Source organism: Uloborus diversus, chromosome 3 (assembly GCF_026930045.1).
Source record: "Uloborus diversus isolate 005 chromosome 3, Udiv.v.3.1, whole genome shotgun sequence".
NCBI classification, from domain to species: domain Eukaryota; kingdom Metazoa; phylum Arthropoda; class Arachnida; order Araneae; family Uloboridae; genus Uloborus; species Uloborus diversus.
The window spans coordinates 150,383,417-150,406,328 of NC_072733.1; positions in this window are offsets into that span (position 1 = coordinate 150,383,417).

The window sequence follows — 22,912 nt, forward strand, 5'->3', positions numbered from 1 at the left end:
GAAGAGAAATGTTTATGTAAGTTTTTTTAAGGGTTTCAATCTGTGAGATTATAAAAAAGATGGTAAATATCTACAATTGGATACGCTTCGCAACCGGGATATGCATACAGAAGGAGCACATAGAATGGTTCATGGGTGGAAAAAACCTTGTTGATTTACTGGCACAGGAAAAAGAGTTTCTTTGAGGAGGACAGTAACGAAAAACAAGGAAAAGTATTCGTTTTGGGGAAATGCAGTCAAAGATTTTTCTAAATGAAATTCGTCACGATTCAACAGTCAAAATGCTGAAAATGTACTTGTATAGTAATGCACCGAGGCATGTAGGATGCAAACATCTTTTTTCAAAGTCATTGATTTTTTTTTTTTTGAAAACAATGGTTGTTTAAAACATAAGAGTGTCTTTGTAGCTGTATTATTATCTTCTGGTAAAGCATGGGAAATATTTTTTAAAGAGTTTAAACAATTTTTGAAAATACATTCTAAAACAAATGTGCGAAATACCTCACACACACACACACAAAAAAAACAAAAAACAATCGTGGTTCCAAAATAGAAAAGAAGTTTCTTAGTTCAAGTAGGATTGGTGCAATATGCATTTCGAAGCATAAGCTTTGAGCTAGTGGTAAAAAATTATCTGCAATAATCTTTTTAAGAATAGTCTCGAGAATTTTCTTGAGAATATTCTCTTGGAAGAAAATATTCGAGAATATTCTCTTAGAATGCTTGATAAGAAGAATAAGGCTATTCACCTGAAGCTTCGTTCTCGTAATGACATCCGGGCTATTGTATGACTGTTACAACGTTTGTCATACATTCTGAAAATGTGCTATCGAACAGTTTTAATTTTTTGTTACAATATAACTTCAATAACGCGGAGTAAGTACTCCAAAATGAAGTTAATTGCAGCTGTTTCGAGATCACAAAAAAAAAAAAAAATCTCTTTTTTCAAATTTCAAACAAATTTTCGTCTTAGCACAAAAGTGCTTGGACATTGCATTACTTTAAATTGATTCATGTACGTATATATTTGAATTATGTGCATTCAAAAGTATATTGAAACATCATTTATTAAGAGAAAATATGGCTAATAGATCCTATTCTCATTATTTTTCTCATAGTTTAAATGCTCTCAGATTACCTTCAAACTCAACCGCGCAAAAGATCCAATAAAAAAAAATGCGGTTAGAAAGCTATTCAAGCATCAACAGCAAATAGTGACATGGCGGGAGAAAAGAATATGAGCGCGATAGGTTAGAAGCCAACAAATGGATATTGAAAATCGGTTGATCTGCCGTGGGGAAGGGGGTTCGAATTGAGTCTGGATGTGGAAAATTGGTTGATGTCGGCAGAGAGAGGGACTGAGGATGGTATTTGAGTGCTATTGTCATTGCTCGCTGATTTATGAGTCTGTTGAATAAGTGGTGCGTTGAAAATATTCATCCTGTTGGCTAATGACGCTTAGTCGTGAATTTGCCAATCCATCCAAAAGACCAAGAGATGGGGAGGACTAAGTCGATGTAATTATGGATCATCAATGCCCCTTCCTTCGGAGGCAAGTCGGGGAGTACGAAGTCCTTTTATTGGAGTCAACCGAGTTTTTATCTCGCCAAACTAGGTCTATTGTATTTGCTTTCAATCTTACCTTGTTAAGTTTGCTCACGTACGCACGTCGTAAATTGAATCAAAGTGTAAGCACAAGAACTAAAGGGTCTGCGGAGTTTAATACCCCATGATTGTCAACCCACCTGTGCTTATTAGCATTCTTAGTTACAAAGAGTTTTAATCGAAATTCATTCTGTAAAGCCCTTTTGGTATTTAGCAAAAAAGTTATGCTTTTGTATTCGCGTAATAAAAGCTTAAATACTTATCTAACATTTATCTCATTATTTCAAAATAAAATGTGCTATATTTTCCCCCGCTTAAAGTGAAAAAGTTTGTCATTTCGAAGACAAAATCGATCAACAGCTTACCGATTTCTTGATAAAATTTTCATCTCACGCAGTGTTTTAAAAGTTTTTATTAGTTAAAGCTTCAAAACTCTTCCTTTACAGACGAAATGGAGGATCTGTTGCATAGGGAGCTTATTATACACCATTCAGGCAGATCCGTCATTTAAAAAATTTCCAGAAGAGCAAAGGATACATAATTAATGTACATTTGTACATTATGTTGATAAAAAAAATCCACACACCAATATATGCAAATACGAAGCGTGGGGTGCGGTGAGGCAATTAACTCCTCGTGTCCCCCCCTCCAAAAAAAAAAAAAATACTAACTTTCATTCGAACTAATCATTCATATTCATCGATTGATGAAAGGATAGTTATCGTCTTTAGTAAGAGGATCATTTAATTCTTTGAGCATCAAAATTTCCGGTTTACAGGCATTTTGATTGTGCGCATAATTCAGTTTGTTGTCCATATTCAGCATTTATTGCATAAAAGAAACATTTATTTCACACAAAGTTTTTGAATTTCGGTGCATTATATTTATTCTACCTTAAATATATGTTTACTAGACTTTAGATCTAATAAAAGCACAAAAGGAGCGATACTGACATTGTTTGCTGCATACAATTTTTAGATAAAAGATTTTTTTTATTATTATTAATTTTCATGCGGATTAAAAGACATAAAAATGCAAACTTCATATTTAGCTTATGGTAGTGCAAGGAAAAATAATTAATATATCAATGTGATTGATAGAAGTGGAGGACAAGTGGAGGAATATTTTTCATATTAGATTCTGATGTTTAAAAAAGAGAATGGAGGAATGAATAGAGACATATTAAAATTTTTCTTGATACTAGGTCAGTTGGGGGTAAAGGAAAACATAATGTCAATATTTCAAATTTAGATTCTTCCTTTTCTTTTGGAAGAATTGAGGAATAAAAGAGTATCCAAGACTACATTTTCTGAAAGTAACTGGGTTATGACTTTATGAAAATATGTTAGCGAGTGAAACCATATGTTCTCGTTTATGCCATAGAGTAGGTTGATGTAGGTAGATAATTGTATCAAGCACAATCAGCTTAGAAGCTTAAGAAGTTCCACACCAACAATTTTCAATCTGTGGGGCCCGTAAATCACATGCGACCCGCTGAATCCACCAAATGTTAACCAAAGATTTAAAGAGAAAATTCATGCAAAATAAATAAATTATGCGCCGAATTTAGGAAAGATACAAATCAATTTAATATTCTCCAAAATTTAATCTTCCAAAAAATAGGAAGAATGAAGAACTTTTTTGTTTCAATTTATCCTAGAGTGCTGAATTAATGGCGTAAATGGCACTTAAATTATATCAAAAATATTCATGAATAAATGTTTTTAGTAACCTTCCATGTGACGAATAAATGTAGTTGAAATCAGTTACTTCGCATTTGTATACATGCTGGAGAGGAAAATGTAAGATCAGTAAACTTCAAAAAACAACTTTTTTTCAGTGCCATTTTCAAACGATAATGCCTACACAATTGTTTGGAAACACACGGAGTCTTAGAGTCTCTTCTATTTGCTACCTTGTCTTAACTCACCAAAAAAATTACCACAACTGTGGTACGAAAGTTTGTTTTCATTTAACTTATGTTTCTTCTTCTAACCTAATTTAACCTATACATTTTTAGCTTCAGGATCATTCCTCGTTAAATCGTCTCAGTTGAATAGTCGGCCGTGCCGTCATGACTCCGATTTTTTCCATTACGAATAGATATCTATGAGAAGAACCCAAATTAATTTTTTTAGATTTTTTAAAATAAAAATTATGCTTTGGAGAATTTTTTTAAAAAAAATCGATTTTTGGTCATTTTTCGGAGTCGCCGTTTTGGCATGAATTCAGAAAATCTCTCTAATTTCTTTATTTTTTAACCAGTTAAGCTGAATTTGGTACCAATTTCAAGCTAATATTTTTTCTCTTTCCGTGTGAACGACAGAAAGTAACAGTTGGGTGTTGCCACTCTTTATCTAAAGACAGTTTTTATGTTTTTCCAATCGGGAGATTAAGTAAGTTATATCTCCGGAGTACCTTCTACCATCTGCATCAAATATTTTTTCTAACATATTTAAATCATTCTCTTGCTATGTAAAAAAAAGTTGAACGGTGTTTTTTGTTGTTTTGAAATAAAAAAATAAAGTTTGTTTTGCAGAAAATACAAGTTTTCTATTAATTAAAAGCCTTTTTAAACTTAAAAAAGGCCAAAAACTTTTCAGAACAATTAATACTGGACTCTCAAAGGATTTGTATCAATAGTTAATCGCTAAAAAGTTGTTTACTTTGGAAAAGAATTGTGCAAAAACCTCCGTTTCAGACTTCGCAAAAATAAATGAATAAATAAATAAAAACACTTTTGATCGAAAGTGTACTAAATATTAAGAATGATAATTTGAAGAATAGTATAAAAATATTTCTAATGGTATTATTTACCTTTTTTTGGGAGGGGGGCAATAAAAGATGGGGGGGGGGGGAGAATACATGGCATTAGGCGATTTGACGTGAAATGACCCTTCAATGACTTTTCTCCCATGCATAAGTATTATTTTGAAAGGTTAAACGTTTGATTTTAAATCTTCAACCAAAAATAAATATACATAAAATACACCGCCAGCTCAGTTATTCCATCCAAGGAATGCAGTTTCGTGCTTTTTAGCACTCATCAGCCCGGAATAGGAAGTAACTGAGCTGGAGACGAAAAACCTCTTAAGGGAGCCAAGAGAGCCAAACAAACTGGTTGCTGACGTAGAATTAGCACAACAGTGCTAAACCAGTGGTGTGCTAAAAAGCGCGAAACTGCAATCCTTGGGTGGAATAACTGAGGTGGTGGTGTATTTTATGTATTTCTGCCTTAGCCCTGGCTTAGGGTGGTAGCTTACTATAAAACTGAATACGTTTTTAAATCCTCAATGTCGCCTAAGAAGGTGTTTTTTCCAATTTAGCCTATTAATACTAAATTGTTTGTTTTCAGCAAATTAAGGTTTTATTCATCTCTCTCAGATAGTTAAAAATTAGCTGAAGTAACTACGAAAAGACATTGGTCCTAAATAGTAGAAGAAATTGGGAAGAAGGAGAAAATAAGGAAGAAAAGAGGGAAAAAAAGTACAAAGATTTTAAAATTAAAAACTATAAAAATCTTAAATAATATAAAATTAATGAAAACCGAAGCAACGTTAAACATCAATGGATAAGCAAAGCAGGTCTTGTTCTTAACCCCCCCCCCCTTAGAACGATGATATATTTTGATCTTCTTTCTATCTTAGGATCATTCTTTATTTCGAATCATTACTGTAGAATTTCCAGATTTTACCTAATTGCACAATTGAAGAAATTATAGCTCTAGCTAAGCCTACTTCTTCCCTGTGGGAGATTTATTTTGATTTCGTTTTAGAAAGGAAACATTCTTCAAGAAAAGTCACTTTTTACGCAAGTAAGAAAACTGAAGAAAAAAATAGATATAATACATATACATCACAGGCGAAGAAAAAATCCCACTTTCCCCAACAAAAATATTTTAGAAGCAGTGTCTTTCGATATGAAGGGGTCCCCCTTAAATTCGAGAACTTAGAAAGATATATCCATCAACATAACCCCGAACAGTTTATGGCTCAATGGCAACACACATCTAACACGTGCGCCAGAACTAAAACCCGATCATTTCTCAGTTTTCTCCCCCCACTCCCCCTTTGGCCATGTGTTCTAAGGGGGAGGGGGGACAAAAAGGGTGTCGGACGAAACGTAGAGGAAAGGACACGTCTTTTAACTAAGCCTTCTTTTTTCTGATGTATCTGTTGGAAGGAGCTTCAATTTCGTGTCGTTTAAGACCTCACACCCCGTAAATGTCTTGCTTGTGAAGCATCATTGGATGCAGAACACACGCTGATTGATTCAGACATTTTTCGGGTGCATGGCTTGTAACAACATCGAGCGGTTTACGGTAAAAACATCTCATTGCTATTTCGAACAAATATGCTTTATCGAAACCTAGTGATAAATCTGTACTTCAGAGCCAGAGTAGCGTAAGTCCAAAAATGGTGATTTTCAGTTTTTTAGTGCATTGTATGCAGTATGCTATTCCGCATTGAGCCATGCGAATGTTATTCTGGGGGAAAAATCATTTGTAATTATTTACTAGTGTTAAAGGAGCGCCCGAATCTTTAAATTTCGTCCCCCCCCCCCTGCAACAAAATCCGTACGCTGAGAAAAATGAAGCTTTCAAAAATGAGTACATTCATGCTTTCAAATTTTCTTGAAACCTTTTGTTTCCAATATGAGTATCAATGTTTTCAAATAGTGGGCTGGATTATTTCATACTCAAACATGAGTACATAATACTCAGTTTTGAAATTATTACACATTCAAAAATGAGTACAAGTACCTCAAAAATGAGCACAAATGTTGATTTTCGTATTTAATGAGTATTTGAATGTTTCAAGTTTGAATACCACGTTGTCGAAGTCATTTTGACTCGCGATACGTTCAAATTTGAGTACTTTTTAATCATTTTTGAAATTGTTGTTTTTAGAGTTTAGCGCCCCTCCCCATAGGCCAACAGTAAATATTTCCAACGTTAATAAGTTTTAGTGTTAGTTTTTTTCAATTTCTTGGGCCGTTGGGCCCCTTATGGATGCGGGGTCTGCGGGTACTCAGATCCGGGCCTGCGCAAGTCCCATCCCACGTATGTCACAGTCAAACGTTTTTCCTCTCTCTTGTAAAGTAGTGATTATGTGACTTACTTTAGTCTGGCTCTGAGGTACAGAAATTAGGTAACTGAGAAAGTAAATTCAAATATCTAGAAAAGAGACAAAAGAGTTTAGTCACCAAAATTAAAAATTTGAATATAATCAAGGCTCGATTATGATTTTTGATTGCAATGGGCACGAGCTTTATTTGGTGCCTCTCCCTCCATCCCTAATATAATATAATGAATTGACAAAACATTTTGCATAATTTGTGAGCGTTTTTGTTTTTTAGATTTAATTTTTACTCCTTGTGCAATATGAAATCATAACATTTTTTTTTTTGAAAATACTTTAGATACAGATTTGGTACCCCCAAACTTGGGTGTCCTGTGTCAGTGCCCATTTACCCATGCCTTAATCTAGACCTGGATATAACTAGTAAAAATAGTAGGTAGAAGATATTTTCATCTGTTTTGGGGAAAGAGATGGGGCTTCTATAAAGCGTGATTTAGAAAACCTTTTTAGTGAAAGTGTACCTGGGTCATTCTCACAAAAAGGTGACTTTTACGGTCCCTTTGTAATAAATAATAAAAACTTCTGTATATTCCTTAATATTTTTTTCATGTGTTTTAGTTAAGTTTTGAACTAATTAATTTTATGCATGACAATTAAAAAAATTTAATATTTCAGTTTTATTTTTTAATAAATGTTGCTTTAAAATCCCCTCCGTGGACGTCCCTAAGTCTGTGAGACAAAGCAATTTGTAATTAGTCTCAAACTGTTTAAATTGGTTTTAAATATCTTTGATTGTATTAACTAGCTAAGAGTACTAAGATGTTTTTAAAATAAAATTTTTAAAAAAATAAATTGTATTTATAAAGAAAATGACTCATAAACTTTGTCCCTAAGATTGAAGTCTCCCTCCGTGGACACTTAAAATAACTTAAAAAATACATAATAGAGGGCAGCAAAAGTCAAGTCCATATAAGGTAAATGGTAGGATACTTAGCAATACTTAGCCATTTTGTTTTCTAGTGATCAACTTTAGTTCTCTTGTACACGTGTTGGATTGTTGTGTCTAAATCTGGTTTGGCAAAGTTCTTAGTGTATTCTCCGTGGTCATCATACAAAAGGTAAAATAAAACTGTTTTGTATTCGAAACATCATTTTTAGATAGCAAAAGTTGTATATTTGATAAAAAGAAGCATTCCATTTTTTTAACTTTAAAATCAAAACTCTGAAAAATTCTAAAGCTTACTTTTGTCTCCTCCGTGGATTTCCCCTCCGTGGACGTGGCATGTCCACGGAGGAGCTGACGTGGTCCACGGAAGAGACAAAGCCTTAGAAAAAATCATAATAAATTTCAGTTTGCTAAACAAAATATAGGGCAATTTTGTTTTGTATTTTTTATAGAAAATAAATTAAATTCGACTCTTAAAGAAGTTCATTTTGTCAGTTTTTCTGTTAAATGATTTCTGTAATGTTATATATATATATATATATATATATATATATATATATATATATATATATATATATATATATATATATATATATATATATATATATATATATATATATATATATATATATATATATATATATATATATATATATATATATATATATATATATATATATATATATATATATATATATATATATTCTTTTAATAGCAGAAAAAAATGGCAAAACCAAAAAGTAAAAAGAAGTCAGACGTTCAAATCCAAAAGAGGAAGGAACAAAAGAAACTTAGCATGAGACGTGCTAGACAGAAATTAAAAAAAAATCCTCTTATGTTTGAAGAAAGTAAGAAAAAAGAGAAAGAACGTTACTACCAAAGAAAAGCTAGTAGAAAAATTAAATGTGTTCAAGAAATGAATGAACGTGAAAAAGAAAAATAAGAAAACTTTGGAAAGAAAAAGCAAGGAAATATCGTAAACAAAGAAAGTTGGAAGGAACTGAAGAATTAATTATAGATACACCTCCAAGCACCTCTTCTCAATTGGATAATAGTAACAGTGCCGAGGAAAACAAGAATTCTGGAATTTTGAGAGGAAAAAAAACAATAAGAAAAAACCGTTATAAACTAAAGAAGAAGATAGAGGAATTAGAAGAGAAAAACAAAAAATTAAATACTAGACTTGAAAAATATAAAAAAAAGATTCATCAGATCTCAAAAAAGTGAAGAAAAGAAAAATGAATCACCACGAGAAAAAGTTCGAAGAGAATTGAATAGTAAAGATAAAAAAAGCAAATCCAATGTGTTTAGAAAATTATTGTTTGCTGAAGCTATTGGCAGACAAATACAAACTAACTTTAAAAGCCAAAAATCTCACAAAGTGAAAAAGTCAATGCTACAAGTTTTGTCTGGTAAAATTATGAAAAAGTATCGACTACTCAATAAGGTAAAAAAATAACCTCAATCAAAATGCTTAGCAATTATGGTAATAAAACTCACAAAACTGTGTCAAAAAGAGATTTCACAGAAGAAACACAGCTAAATGTTCAGAAATTTCTAGAATCTGACAAAGCAAGTCGCTTGTGCCCAGGGAAAAAAGAAACAATTACAAGAAGAAAAGAAAAGAAAAAAAGCGTTATTTAATTGATACTATGTATAATTTGCATAAAATGTTTATAAAGGAATGCCCACAACATCAAACTCTTAGTTATCAAACTTTTTGTAGTCTCCGACCTTTTTGGATCTTATTTCCGAAAGTTTCCGATCGGGAGACATGTTTATGCAAAGTTCACGAAAACATAAAGCTTTTAATAGTAAAACTGCATAGTCTTGTTATTATAAATGAAAAAAAAAATATATCTCAAGTTCTTAAGCAACATGTTGTGATCCTCAGAGAGAACTTTGCCTAAATCGTAAATGTGATGCCTGCAAAGTAAAATAAATTAAAATAAATGACTTTCAAGATGAACCTGTGCTACTTCCAAAATGGGTTAACAAAAACGTTACTATGAAGATTAAAGGTGAAACAAAAATTTGCCATAGAACCATGAAAGTTGATATTGAGAGTACAAAAAAAGAATTAGTGAAATTATTTTTTTCTGATATCATCAACTTTTTTAATCATATATCTAACATTGTACACCAATATCAAATGATTTCAGATATAAAAACAAATTTGAAAAGGAATGAAATCCTAATGCATATTGATTTTTCCGAAAATTACATGTGTAAGTTTCTCAGAGAAATTCAATCAGCCCACTTTGGTGGTTCAAAGCCACAGGTAACTATACATACTTGTGTTGTATATTGTCATAAAGATATTAAAGAAAGTCCTATTTCATACGGAACAATCAGTGCATGTAATAGGCATGATGCATCAGCTGTTACTGCTCATTTGCTTTCACTCAAAGATAATTTAAAGTCTCTTATACCTGATTTAAAAAAAATTCATTTTCTCAGTGATGGTCCCAGTGCTCAGTACAAAAACAAAACAATGTTTCAGTTAATAGGTGGATATTTATCCTCTCAGTTTATTGTGCAGGAAATTCACTGGCACTATAGTGAAAGCTCTCACGAAAAAGGTGCTCCAGATGGAGTTGGAGCAGCAATAAAAAGAACAGCTGACAATTTAGTTGCCCAGAAAACAGATATTCCAGACTGTGAAACTTTAGTTTCGGTACTTCAAAAAACTGTAAGAATGTAATAATAAAAAATGTTGAAGAAAGTTTTATAAGTGATGTAGATAAACAAATTCCAAAGCATATTTCACCGTTTCCAGGAACAATGAAAATTCATGAACTTGTATTTAAAAAAGACTAAATAAATATGGGAGCAAGATACCTCACCTGTCTAAGTTGTGGTGATCAATGTAAACATTACCATTTGGGATTAATTCATCGAGAAAGGATAAGAAGCAAACCAAAAATCAATGATTATATTGTTGTACAGCAGGGATGCACAACCTATAACCTACGGACCAGAAGCGGCCCGCGAAGCTTGTTAAATCTGCCTTTGGCAAGTTCTTCAAAAAAAAAAAAGGTTTTTTTTTTTTTTAATTAAAAAAAAATATCTTTTGATTTATTAGGTTTTTTTTTTTTTTTTTTTTGCCCATCAATGAAACTAAGAACATACTTTCGATATTTTCTTTTCCAACTAAATTAGGTTGAACTTTATTGATTTTGTTACAAATGATAGAATGTTGATTTTTTTTTCAATAAAATAGGATATTCATAAAGAGCGAGGTCCTGAGTCTTTATTTCAAAAGCCTCCACATTTTAATTTGCTAATGTTAAGTAAGAGTCACATAATAGTTCATATAGCTTTAAAACGCATGTTTACTTTCATAACAACCTTTATTGACACTTTCTTACATAAAAAATATCCTCCGTTGACTATTGTATCCCCTCCGTGGACAAGGTGGGATTTAAAATATTTGAAATCTTTTTAAAAATAAAATAGAAAACTTAACCACTACTATAGGGACATAATTTATAAACAAACAAAAACATTTATGCAATTTTTATTATTTTTTTACTTAGTTTTGTGAAAAGAATTTTTTTGGCCTATTTGTACCTTTTCTGTGAGAATGACCCACCTAGGGTTTGAACTTACCACGCGTTTTACTCAAAATTGAAAAATCTCCATTTTTATTTCTTTGTTTCTCACTGCCTCAGTTACTTTTAAGAAAAATTTACAGCTTGTGTAGTTGATATAATACTGTCATTTTTATGGTAGATTGAAGCACATAGAAGCAAAGGGCTGAAAGGGCCAAAAAAAAAGATTAACTAATAGCAAATTATTAGCAATGGTATGAGACAATCTCATCTGTTTTGTGTCAAGAGATAATAATAGTAGCCTGGCCACAGGTGCTTCTATATAGCATGATTTAGAAAAAAAATTTCAACGAAAGCCTGCCTATGGTTTGAATTTTGACCGCGTTTTCCTCAGAACTTTTATTTTATCATTTACACCTCTCTACTATTTCTCGCTTCAGTTGTTCGAAAAAGCACATTCTTTGTGAAATCATCTTCAAAACAGTCCATTTTTTAAAATGAACGTATAATTAGTGAGAATCGTCATTTGCGTAATTTGTTTTTGAGGAATATTAATTTTTTTTTAAAATTATTTTATACAATATTGCGTGATAATAAAGATAAGCATTTTATGGCCCAATAATAAGAATACATCCTTCATCGCTTCAAGAGAAAGAGAGAGAGAGAGAGCAAACACTTAGCAACTATCGTTATATGCCTAATTATTTTTTGAGAGAAAATTTATCCTTTCTTTTTTGATCTTTCGTACACTTTTTGTAACTAAACACTACATGCAAGCTTCAGCTTCTTATGGCTCAGTTATAAGAAAATATTCTTCTTCGCTAAATACTTTTCAACAGCGATCAATTTTCAGAATAATGAGAAAGTGAGAAACAGAGAGCAAATAGTTGGAAAATATCGTCAACTCGTTATTTGCCTAGTTCATTTTTGAGAAAGATTTATATATATTTTTTCTTATCCTTATATTTAATTTTGCGTTAACACAACGGCATTATTATTAATAATTATTTATTTTTTCTGGCTCAATAACATTAAAAGAACCTCCATCGTTAATGTAGTAATTTCCAAGAGAATGAGAAAGAGATGGATAGATAGAGAGAGAGAGAGAATACGTAGCAGGTATCGTCATATGCCCCATTCATTTTTGAGGAAGATTTAATATTATTTTTTTTATCCTTTCACAGTTTTGTACCAATACCATGCAAGCTTTTTATGGTTCAATAAGTAGAAAAACACCTCCAATGCGAAGTATTTTCAGGAGCATGAGAAAAAGAGAGAGAGCTGTTATTGTTATATGCCTAATTCATTTTTGAGGAAGATTTATATTTTTATTTTTTTATTCTTTTATAAATTTTGCATTAACATATTGCTAGCTTTTTCTGACTCAATAACAAGATACACCCTCTGTTGATGAGTAATTTTCAAAAGAACGAGAAAGAGAGCAAAAATTTTGTGCTTAATTAATTTCTGATGAAGATTTATAATATCTTTTTAATCTTTTCATATAATTTTGGGTTGACACAACGGCAAGCTTTTTATTGATCAATAATGAGACAATATTTGCTAAATAATTCTTCGATCAATAATTTTTAATAAAGAGAGAGAGAGAAATAGAGTCAGTTTTCTTTATAGTTTTTTTTTTTTTTTTAATTCTTTTAATACTGGATCAACAGTTAAGAAAAATTTTCTCTTACGTTCGCTGAAAAAAATGTTGCAATATCTGTTTCATGTAAAAAGTGCGTTAGAATTTTTTTCTCCAAAAATGTACAAACGAGCAAGCAATTTCGATTTTTTTCCAGGGGGATGAGGGCAAATGGTGCATATTGAACTAAAATAAATTACAGGTAAACGCGGGCTATTTCGGTCCACATTTTGGATTTTTTCTCATCTTTTCTCAGTAATTTTGTAACTATTCATATTTCCAAGTTGTGGAAACGTGTTTTACACATCTAGAGATCTCTTAATTTAATTTTTGAATAGTGATCAGTTTATTTCCAAGTATTTTTATCTTTTATTATTGTTTTTTATTTGGGCCAATGATACCCTTGCGTTTGGGTTACTTTGGCCCAAAATGGTTTTCCCAATTTAAAATCATTGTAGAACTAACTAGAGTCAAAGAAAGACGTACATTCATAAGAAAACTATTTATTTGAAAGAAAAATACATTTTAAAAAAGTTTGAGTCGCATATTTTTTTAAAGAAAATTATTATTATTATTTTTAAATTGTGTGCATACTATCTATTGTCTCGGGAATTGCCGACAGAGAACGGTCATATTTTCATTAGTTTTAAAGGATAAATAATTTTACTAACTGAACACCATTCGTAAAACAAAGGATCCTAAATTGTCGGCCTTTTCCAAAACTTGCTGGCACGTTCCGTACTCTCAACGTTACCTCCTTCTTTTCTAACATCAACAGCTATCCCTGAAAACCTGAGCTCATTCATTCTACAACGACACAATTCTGTTAACTTTACAACAAATTTAACAAAATTTGTAAGAAGTAAATGCAATTAGGTCAACTTTTTGTAAACCTGTTGAAACTTTCAGTTCATCTTCATTTTTCATAAAAAAAGGCATGTAACTGAGCCCTGATGAATTGAGTCTGCAATCTCTCGCCAAGAATTCCAGATTTTTTTCTGGTGTTTTTCATGTTTAGAGTCTTATTTTTAGGGCTATTCTTTACTTTTCCAAATCTCTCTGATGGATTTTTTTCAAGTTTTTATGCTGGGCTAAAGTTGGTCGCAATTTTTAGGTTAAGAGAAATGTTGTCATTGTCAAATTAAAAAGAAAAAAAAAGAACTAAACAGGAATGAAAAATACAACTATACCACGACATTTTCATAGAGTATTAAATAGTGCTCATAAATAGGTACTTAAAAAACTTTTATCTGATGTAGAATTGCTTCAACATGGAAAAGTTTGGGAGGTTATGAAGACACATGTTAGCACAAGGAACGCAGAACCACTAATGTCGTTTCTTAAGCAGAGCAATGGAACTGCGTGGTACGCATTACTGAGTGCTTGGGGATGCTCTCCAGCGGTTTCTGTCAAAATATGATTGAAAACTGCATCCTGAAGACAGACAGAGAACTTTGTATCTTTTTCTCCATTTGGGCCAAAGAATGACTTTACTGTACATCATCATTGGAAATCGCACCAAAACTCAGCAAAAACCAAGCCCACTTACAAGAAAATGCGTTGATTTCCAAAAATCACGGATGCTTTTGGATAGTACTCAGCCGCTTGACCTCTGAATTGACGTGCCCGTATACAAAATATTTAAATTGCATGAGTAAAATATCAAAACTAATTTGCTTAGAATGCCGCCTTCAAAGCTTGCGTTCTTGCACTCTAATTTTTTTAATGTCTACGCGAGAAAACTGCTTCAGTTTGTGAACGTTCTCATCAATAACCGGTTCGATGAATCTGTCAATGCTTTCTTTCTACAGGAAGAGTATTATGATGGTCCTTTACAGTATCTATTAAGTAAGCTGTAGTATTAGAATGTATTCATATTTCTGGGGATACAACGACTCATTGTTAATCATGGGAATTCTGCATCCCCAGAAGTATAAAAGTTCCTTAATGCTATAAAAAACAAATTTCATTTATTTATTCTTAATCGTATCTCAATTATACTTGAATAAATATTAATAATATGGGAAGGTTCTACGATGCGACGTGTATGCAACATGCGATGTTTTCAAGATTAAAAAAAAAAAAAAAAATATCACATGGAAAAATATTTCGAAAATGGGGCTCATAAAACTGAGACCGGTACTCCGGTTTTACACCGAAAAATAAGTGAAAGAATTGAAAAACAAATCCATATTGTTTTTTGATGATTATTTTTATATTGTAGGGGGGAGGGAATACATCCATAAGTCTCCCAACTTGCTACAAATGCTTATGCTTTTGAACTTTTCCCCTCTACAGCCCCTCAGAAGAACGTTAACGGTTAATATACGGCTCCTTACCCCTCCAATTAAAAACAATGACGATGAAACTATCGAAGACTGAAAATAATTGGGGGCTCTATCCCCAAAATGTGTTGAGTGATGGGAGAAAACGGTGGTCATATTTGGATTCAGGAGATCATTTTACAAGAGCTTTTTTTGGCCGTGCAGTATAAAAAGAGGAAATATTTCTCACAAAAGCACGTCGGAAAAAAATGAGCCAACTCAGGGTCCTTGAAGCCGTGGGACCCTTGGCCGTTGCCTGGGCCCTGGAACCGCTCCTACACAGATTTACGTACTTTTCTTTCCAAATTAGGAATTCGTAAGTATTGTGGAAAGGTTGCACTTATTCTTTTCATGGTGCTGCCATCTATAACCTAAATATGAAAACAGCCATATATTTGGAAAATTCAATTAAAAAAAAAAAAAAAAAAAATAGGATAGCTGCATAATGTTGTATGTTTGTGAGATCATGGTTGGAGAGTTAATAAAAAAGACAGGAAGAAATCACGAAAAGTATTCTTTGGATATTTTAAAGACATCGGCAGTAAGAGCTCTTAATTTAATTCTTCACTACCATGAAGAATTGCCTCTATATTGCAAACGAGTGCATTGCATTGATAAAACAAAGATTACAGTTCAAAAATTTATCATCGTGGTCATAATCCTTTTTAAATATTTAGTTTCAAATAATCGGCTGTTTTTTTATGCTTATCCGGTCGGCCCCACCTCATACACTATCTGATTAAGCCTATGTTGCAGGAATAGAGAGGTCTTTAAAAAAAAATCTGGTTTGGTAGCTTTTATAGGTGCAATCTTATTTTTCGACAGCACCGTGTCAATATTAAAAGGTACTCGAACCACACATGAGCTGAATTTTACAAAATGGAGGGAGGGTGGGGGATGGGGGATGGGAAGTTTCATTATGTAAATTAAGTTTTTGTGGGCATTATAAGTTAATCACATTCATGTAATAAACTCATTGTTTCATTGAGCATTGATATTCAGAACTATTTTGACTATCACAAATTGATATCAACAGTGCAGTAATAATTTTCATTATTTTTTGGCATACCTATTCCACAAACTAGTTTTATAATTTGAATATTAAACTCTCACTAATATAAAAATAACTGCTTACTATTAAATTTAAGAAAATAAAATTTAAATAACCCATGAAATATTGCCTGGACACCTAGAACACTTTTTTTCAGTATGACTATTCTGTGATATGCTGTTCAGTTTATTAAATAGTGCGTTTTTCAAGCTTCTTCCTAAACTTGTTAATTCAAAGATGGGTTCATGAATTTGTATATATTCAGAAAGAGTCCGCTCCTTCTCCTCAAAATCATTTTTTGTGTTACTTTTTTAAGTCTTTCTAAAAAGAGTATTTCTTCGGTGGGCAAGTAAACGGCAGTATCTGCAGAATTTTTTTTCGAGATATTTGAAAAAACGCGTTTTGGATTCAATACTATTAAGGAAATGTTGGAATTAGACGTATTTTTTGCGCTTTTCTTCTCAGTGGAAACCAAGTGAGGAAGTTTGTACAATAAAGCCAATCGATGACAAAAAAAAAAAAAATGCAGTTACTGCCCTTTACCTGCCACGGCAGATTAGTATTTGATCAGTGTTTCCACATTTATTGTAAATATTAAACTTAATTACAGTGTGGTGCATCAAATGTTGCCCCTTATAGATGGAGCGATTACCGATCACTTTTCACCACATCATCAAACCTATTAGCGGTGTGCCCTAGGTTTTACCATCCGGCGGATTACTGATCACTGGTTGAATTGTTGATCATATTCATTTCTTGTTGAAAATGTGATCAGAATAAGACAATCAATACATATAATTTCAGTTCTTTTAAATGCCTGTTAATATATATACATCTGCAAACGCTATAAAACGGTGAAAATACAAAGAAATGTGAAAAAAAAAAAAAAAAAAGCGAATGAACAAGATTCAAAGATATTAGAGGGGCTTTCAAGTCTTTGTTCTTTTCCTTTTTCTTAAAAAAAAAAAAAAAATCATCTTGTCTGCTGCTTAACTAAGACATGTGAATTTATTTATTCTTCCTAATAACCCCCTTATCCTGCGACGAAGTTGTTGCTTCTGAAGTTTGAATGATTTTTGGAGTATTTTTAGCGTATTAAATCAAATTCGAAGCCAGAAAGTTCCTGCCATGTACCGTTAATACGGGGGGAGTAAAATTAGTTAAATAAAAAAATTATATTTTCGATATTTTTTGATGACACAGTTAATCTATATTTATTCCTATAGTAACTGCATAATAAAGTAGCATCTGAAGAATATTCTGCAAAAATTTCATTAATTTTCATTAAGAAATGAGCTATTGACAGCGACTCCCCCACGGACTTCTCAAAGAAGAAAAAAAGTTTCATTGTAGTGCCCCTCACAAATCAATTCTGAGCGATTTGAAATCAAAACATAAAAAAGATTTTACTGGTTAAATAGTTTTCTGCAGGTACTAACGTCGAGTTTCTTTTCTTTAATTAATTTTTTCCAGCAGTTAGAAGTCAACACTGGTTTCTGATCAAAAAACTGAAAATGTTGTTATTTTAAAATTACGTTAAAATCAAATAATAATAATAATAATAATAATAATAATAATAATAATAATAATAATAATAATAATAATTGACGTTGTTATCTTCAGAAACTTATTAACTAATAAAATCAATTTGGTTTTTTCATTTTGGGATCCAGTGATTATTTCTAAAGGCACTGCAATGTTTTTTTTCTTTCTTTTTTTAAAATTTTTTTAAAGACAACCACGGAGAATCACTGTCAATAGATCATCTCTTCGACAAAATTAATAAAAATTTCACGAATCATTTTCTAATGTTAGTTTATTAGGAAGTAGTTATAGATTTAAATACTTATTTACTTTCTCGTCAAAACAAACTATCGAAAAACACGCTTTTTCTTTTGCATCGAATTAACTTTACCCCCCCCCCCCCCCTTGAACAAATTTTATTTTCGTCACAGAGTGATTTCCATGTGTCCAAAAACTAATTATATAATTTAATTTAGCAAGTTATGAGCATTTAATATTTTTTTCTTCAAAAATAAAAGGGGGAAGGTATGAACAGGTTTGTGATGAAACTCGTGTAATTATACAAAACATAAGAAAAGATTTTGAAAGAAAAACTGACGTGACATACAGATTGCGAATTCGGATACAGCACATCGACATTATATAACAGCACTTTCTATTCTTCTGAAAACAAACAAAAAGTTTAAATTCGCAGGTTAGTGCTATTTATAAATGACATATGAATTGTATAATCATTTTTAAAAATGCATTATCTAAAAGAACTCTATATATTCATTAATAACACAAGAAGTGATTTGAATTGAAGAAAATTATTTCATGTTTTTTAATTCATTTTTCTTCCATTCTGCAACTTTTATTACGCAGATTTTAGTCCATTGCTTAATAATATAGGTCCTAGAAAGAAATGCTTATTCTAGGTACTATACTTAGTACGTATGCTAAACAGTGCTGGCGCCCTCTGACGGTGTCAAGATAAAAAGAAACTAAAAATACGTTTTTCTTGATAATGCGGGAAGCAATTTTTTAAAAATTAATGCACAAACACGGAAAGAAAAACAAAAAGTATTCCAAGGGATTTAAAATCGCAAAATTATAGCTAAGAAAGATTAGAAATATTTTTTTTGAGACCTTTCAAATACAAATCATAATAAATAACATTTAAATATTTCCATTTCGTCCATGAAACGTTTTGAAGTAGTTTTGTGAATATAGTGTGAGCAATGATTATATTTAATCATGTAGAATGAGTTATGGTAAATGGAACATTGGGTAAATATAAAAAAATCCTAATACCACACTCGTGGTAATTACCCTTTTATCATAGTCGTGGTGGTAATTTTTGAAACTAAACTGTTAGGGAGTGAAGACTAGGCTACATAAGAAGAGACTCTGAGACTCCTCATGATTCTTAACAACTGTGTAGTCGTCATCACTGTTTGAAGATGCACTCTGAAAATGTTATTCTTTTTAATTTTAGTGATCTTGACATTTCCCCCTCCAACAAGTCTATAAATCCATAGTGATTGATTTCAACTAGTTTCACTTGTCATATGATGGAAGGCTACTAAAAATATTTATTCAATAATTTAACCATTCCAGCTATTTTGATGTACAATTTACAATTTAGGAGTATCTTTTTGCCACATAAATACTGTATTCTGGGATAAATGGAAACAACCAAGTTTTTCATTCTTTGGAAGATTAAATTTTGATCTAATTGACCTTTTTGTGTGTATCTTATATAAATTCAGCGCATAAACAATTTTTTTGCGTGTCTTTTCTTTTTTAAAGATTTCAAATTACATTTTGAGGATTAAGCGGGTCATATGCGAACCATGAGCCCCGGATTAAGTATTAATGGTGTAGAACTTCTTATGCTTTTAAACTAACTGCGTACAGTGCTACTTTCATCAACCTAATTCAGAAATAAATAAAGTATTTATATTTGCTCCTAATCTTTGGGATAAAAGGAAACATGATTTAATTGGTTATCACATAGTCATATAGTCAAATTTCTCGTACTCAGTTACTCTTAAAGAGTGTAGTGTTTTAAATAATGTACAAAATGTTATGTAGTAATTCATCCAAGAGAAATGGAAAGAGTGAAACATTGAAATTCTGTTTCCATTTCCCCAACTGACCCTACTTAGAAAAATGAAAGACCTGTGGAAGCATCCCATCATTTGAATTGAATTCGTAAATGATGCTGCTTTTTGCAATGTTGCATCTTCTTTATTTTTCTGTTCACAATATTATCTTAAATTTAAATGTTTTTAGATTGAAAGGTAAGAGAGGAAAAATAATCAGCTTTCAAAATAACTAAAAATGAATTTTGAGTAGGAGTGTTATATTTTTTCCCATTGGAGTTTTCTTTGATAATTGTTTGCGAGACTTTCAGGAGAAAAAGTAGTGCAAAATGCCTGATAAAGTAGCAGGAGACAACAAAAAGTCGTCCAACCTTTTCTTTTGATTTCCCTTTTGCATTCGTGAATGATGCTGCCTTTTACAATGTTATGTTGCTTCTTCTTTACTTTCCTTTAGACAATATTATCTTAAACTAGCAGCACCCGCACGGCGATGCTCGTGCTAAGAATTTAAAAGAAGTTCGTTGAATAAAAAAAATACACCCCCCCCCCCTTCTGATGGGAATTGATCATTTTTCTTCAACTGAAGTGCGTACACATCTTTTCAACAACAAAAAAAAAAAAAACCCTACCAAAGTCTCTTTGGAATTTAAAACTTTTCACCAAAACACATAAAGCGACACATATTAGCTATAAAACTCAAAATAACCCTTCACCTGCACAGTTCATCGCTTAACGCGCCAAGAAACCACGCTACCGTAACCCCGCCCATTATCGAGTGAAGCGGTTTCTTTTTCCTGCAATTTAAAATGTTTCACTAAATAAATAATACTATAGTAAAAGCGTTAGAAAGAACAATCACAATTGAAGAATACTACAAATCAAATTATTTACTTATATATAAGTGATTATCTTCAACCTTAAGAACAAAAACAAACGTTGAAGAAATAAGGAAAACAATACCCATTAGAAAAATCTTCGATGAGTTAACTTGCCCCACCATCTAGTATTAGGAATTCATAGAACTAAACAATTAATTTAACATTTAATTTGCAATTCCAAATATTTCAATCAATCTGATTTTTAATTTAAAAAATAGCCTATAGCCTTCCTCAATAAATGGACTATTCAACACAAAAATAATTTTCAATTCGAACCTGTAGTTCCTGAGATTTGCGCGTTCAAACAAACAAACAAACTTTTCAGATTTGTATTATTAGTATAGATTTATATATTTCTATATTGAAAGATAAGAGAGTAAAAATATTCAGCTTGCAAAATAATTAAACATGAGTTTTGAGTAGGTTTGTTGGGTTTGGTACAAAAGTTACAAAATTCATACTACTCCAATTCTGAGACGGTTTCCTAGTTTCTGACCAGTCTGACATGGCCTCTCGTCCGTCCTGATTCAATCTAATAAGTACATGAAATTTATTGTTTTAACGTAATTGTAGAACAGTCTAAGCTGATGTGGATTTTGAGGAACTGGCTTCCGTATTCCGATGGGGAGTTTTGGGGAATATTGTTTTTATTCAAAAGGGAATTTTTTGGTGCTGTTTATTCATTTCTTACGTTTTTCTTTTCTTTTTTTCAAAAATATACTGCTGATGCTGTTTCGAAATTTCTCTTTATTTTAAATGGGGTTTTGGAACTACAGTGGTGGTCAAAATTATAAGGAAAAAAGGAAAAACCATAGCATGTTCGCTACAGTTAATCAGAAAATTATGCAAATTTAAATACAAGTAACTAATAGTCAATGAAACTTTTTTTTAACAATTTGGAAAATACATCCTATTTGAGATGAAATTACAGATTAGACTGTCTGCAGTTTTTTCAAGCTGAGGCCACAAGAATATTATTTTTTAAGCAATAATAAATGTAAACTGAAGAGTAATATGTTTAATTCAGTTAGTAAAAGAAAAAAGTGCCAATGAGGGAGTTTCTTATTAAAAATGTTGATAACACATCTGGAAATTCATCGAACTTACCTTCAAATATTATAGTATTTCTAAATTACGCCAACAGATGGAAGCACTTGCTTTCAGCAGCTTCCTCTCTGTTAGGACTTGGAAACTAATTTAGTTTCACAGATTTGTTGGTGTTTCTTGTTCTGTGGTTAAATGTGAAGAGGGCGGGGGGGGGGGGGGGGGGGGGCATGGTGTTTCCCGCGAAAAACAAACACATGTATTGAAATCAAGCTCTAAAAAATGCCTTTGGTTGAAGTTTTCAATTCTTATAAAATGTTTAAAAAGCATTATTAAATAAATCGAAGCTCGAAAAAATAAACGACATTATAAGGAAGGGGGGGGGGGAGAAAGAAAGAAAAGTTTCAAGAAGAATGTATGTATGTGGGCAGTGTGTGCGGAAAATTTAATAATTAGAGGAAGTGTGCTCCCACCTTTATATTTTACTTCAATCCTCTTAATTTCAGTACTTTTTTAAAAATTTCAATCCTTATATCACTCGTGTTATACATAACTTGTTATATATAAATCGATATAGACTCCATGTTCGTGTCAGGATATCATAAATTCTTAAATACACTTTTTTACAACTTACACATGCATGATTAATGTATGTGCAACATTTGTTGAATTTTTAAAAAAAACATTTCAACGCAATGGTTACATCCTACATCCTAACAACAAATGTTAACCTCAGTTAACTCTAAATAAACCATTCGTTGGAAATTTCCCGCTGAAAAAAATAATATAGAACAAACTTCCTCCTAAATTTTGAATTTCACGTTTTTCTTTAAGTTTGTTAGACTTATAATTGCTGCTGAAATAAAATGGAAATATATTTGGAAAGAAAAATGCCAGAAGCTGAATTCTGTGGAAAAATTAAAAAGTGTATTTTGACCGAAAAATCAGTCAAAAAGCTATGGATGTCAAATAGTACACTCAATATTTTTAGATCGACGCAATTGCTTATATATAAGTATATAAATATGTAAGCAAATTAAAGAACATTAGTGGCACAAACAAAAATTAATATGTTTAATAAGCTAATGGATCGAAATTACTTTTATCGTTTCGATATGCTATTTCCATTCATAAATATAGCCTCAAAATAATTTATCACACTTACTGTCAAATAAG